Source organism: Rosa rugosa, chromosome 7 (genome assembly GCF_958449725.1).
Source record: "Rosa rugosa chromosome 7, drRosRugo1.1, whole genome shotgun sequence".
Lineage (NCBI taxonomy): Eukaryota > Viridiplantae > Streptophyta > Magnoliopsida > Rosales > Rosaceae > Rosa > Rosa rugosa.
The window spans coordinates 29,121,861-29,124,991 of record NC_084826.1 but is presented as its reverse complement, the minus strand read 5'-3'; the positions used below and the strand labels follow the sequence as shown (position 1 = coordinate 29,124,991).

General features: G+C 39.6%; 1 long non-coding RNA gene across 1 annotated transcript; it reads left to right on the top strand.

Annotated features, from left to right (window-relative positions):
* Window positions 1–358: 358 nt before the first annotated feature.
* On the top strand, window positions 359–2,902 carry LOC133723696 (uncharacterized). The gene is made up of 3 exons (XR_009853198.1): window positions 359–1,205; window positions 1,880–1,955; window positions 2,672–2,902. It is a non-coding gene; the product is annotated as an uncharacterized LOC133723696 (long non-coding RNA).
* The last annotated feature ends 229 nt before the right edge of the window (window positions 2,903–3,131 follow it).

Here is a 3,131-nt window from a genome sequence, read left to right as displayed (position 1 = left end):
TTGTGGAGGTGTTTGGATTTTATAAATTCTTGATTTAGTGAAGCAATATTTTCTGCACATTGTTTTGTGTGCTTGAGTTTTGGCTAATGTTGGTAGTTAAACTCTAGCCTATGTTTCCTTGTCCTGGAGTGTTGTTGTGAGTGGTAGGTTGTTTGAGATGGAATGAAGATCTCGTTTCCAATTATTACAACGCAGGAGAACATGGACTGGATTTGAGAATAAGAATGCCTTACCTGATTGATAGGTAGTGCGCTTAAATTTCGGGACGAAATTTCTTTAAGGGGTGTAGATTGTAATAACCTCATTTTTATCAAAGCAAAAACATAATTGCCATTGCTTTACTTTAGTTGATTTCCGATGCTTTAATTTAGTTGATTGATAGTGCTTTACTTTAATTAATTATCGGTGCTTTACTTACATGATTAAGCATTGTATAATGCTGTTTGGCCTTGTTGAGTCGACTAAACTCAAAAACAATTCTCATTCTCATCCGAAAACACTCAAAGAAACAGAGCATTTTCTCCAAAGCTTGTTCTTGCTCCATAGACCATCAATCAACCTCAGACCACTTCCCATACCTTCACCTTGACCTTGCGCAGCTGCCAGTGGCAGCCTCGTACCGTAAGACGGCCAGCAGCGGCGGCGGAGGAGTCGGTTTCTGTTTGAGCTCGTTTTGGTTCAATCTCAATATCTTGAGCTACAGGTTACCATATCTCTTGATTCTTGTCTCATTGGATTCGCCTCAACCTTCTGAAGCCCCCAGAAGCAGCCTTGCACGGCGGCGCATCCCGTAGCAGCAACTACAAGTCAACCCCGCCAAGAACGAAACCGGAGCTATCGATCCAAATATCTCGAGCTACAGGACGTATTTTTGAGTGATTCTTGAACCAGTGAGCTCACCTTGAAGTTCTGAAAAACTCTCCAGAAGGAATCGAAGCGTTTCGTTGAAGTTTTTACGTCGAAACTCAAGCTCGCCGGATTCTGGAATTTTTCCGACCACCGAAGCTTTCGATCGGTATATCTCGAGCTACAGACCATATTTTTCTGTGATTCTTGAACCAGTGAGTTCTTCTTGAGTTTCTTAACAACTCTTAAGAAGGAATCGAAGCCTTAAATTGACGTTTTTACGTCGAATTGGAGCTCGCCGTTTTCTGCAGTTTCTCGCCGGTTTCTGGAAAATTCCGGCCACCTTCATACTGTTCAAGGTAATTTTCGACCCCTTCCGGTCATTTTCAGACTTCGTGCTAGTTATGAAAGTTGTTAAGCATGATGAGAGGAAGAAGAGCAGCCCGGCCCCGACACCATTGGTGGTGGTCGGCGGCGGCTCTGCCACTAACTCCGGCGGCCCTTTCCGGCCACCTCCGGGGATCAAAAATATGGTTTCTGTACATTTTCAGATTCTATATTTCAATACGATCATTTTGATATATTATACGCAATTTTTGGATATCATATGATTAAGTTATGAATTTTTACGTTTCGATCGATTTCGATCGTTTGATTCGTGATATGTGAAGTTAGGACCGTCAGATGGACTTGTAGTTTTGATATGATGATCTTATGACTGTCCCAGTGGCTTTGTGTGGTCATGGGCGAAGATCCGACCGTTGGATCTTCGTATAATTGAGAAATGGTGATTCGGAAGGCGATTCGTGAGAATCCGTCCGTCGGATTTTTGTATAAATTTGTGAAGATGTTAGTAAGGACGATTCAGGAAGATCTGACCGTTGGATCTTCGTGATGATTTTTGGAGGGTGATCCTAAAGGCGATCCGTGAGGATCCGACCGTTGGATCATCATTTAATTTCGATCCGACCGTTGGATTGTCGTTTGAGTATGTTTTTGAGTTATTGGCTAAAATAAGGTCATGTGTGATTAGGTGATTGACGGTCTCCCTTGGGTGAAAGATTTCGGTGTGTATTGTGTTGAATTGAAGACGCAGCGGGAATATCGAGGTGAGTAAACCTCACGTGGTTCATATTACGAACCCAATACAATTAATTGCTTTATTTTGTTGCAATCATATGAACTATAGTTGGTATTAATGGGCATTCCTGTGTGAATGTCTATCTATATATATATTATTTATGTGAAATAATATGTATTGTTGAAATTGTGAGATATTATGTACTGTTATGGTTGTGTTGAGTTTATTGTTGAAAAGCAACAATATTGTGAGAGGTATTAAATTTATTGTTGAGAAACAATAAATTGTTGATTTGTTGAGATATATTGATCTGTGGAGATCAATAGGTCACGGGGGTGACCATGGCATCTATTAGTGAACCACGCCCTTGTACCGGGTAGGTGGAAACTAATAGCATTAAATCGTGAACCACGCCCTCGCGCCGGGTAGGTGGAAACGATCAGTTAGAGCTCTAGTCTGTCTGCCAAATGTTGAGTGACCTTATGAGGGTAACGGGGAGTGACTCATAAGTGTATAATATTTATATATATATATATATATATATTTATATATATATGAGAGTGAGAAAGTGAAGTGGTTTTGTGGTGATCATTGTAATTGTGATGTTTCTACATTTCTATACTTGAGTTAAAGGAAATGTATTTTATTAAATCAACAGTTCTTCTTGTTTACTCATACTGGCTGTAAAAAGCTTACCGGGTTTTGTGTTGTTGCAACTCCCGGTACACTATTCAAATTGTGTAGCGGGTAATCCTACAGGACAGGAGAACCAGGACGGTGATCGTGCGGTTAGAGCAATTGTTAGAGTTTTACAGCAATTGTACGTTGTGAGGTGTGTTATGCTCATTTGAGCTTTACAATATTGCTTGTGAGAGTGAATTGTAATAATGAACTCGAAGTTTCGAGATTTGGATTTTGTAATTGTAATTATTCATGTTTCGGATTTGAATTTATTATTCAAAATTCGGGGCGTGACAATTAGAGTTCTTGTATGGAGTCTTACTTACATGTCAAACTTGAACTCTAAATTGCAATAATACAAATTAGTCCTTTGACCTGAGACACCATAGTTGTCTTATGAGTGAATGGATTATCTCTTGATGATGCAATAACATTGTGTCCCTTAATGGATATAATAGATGCATTCATTGGTATAATCAATTCGGTCATGGAGACATGTGAGTGTACAATAAGGAATCTCTAT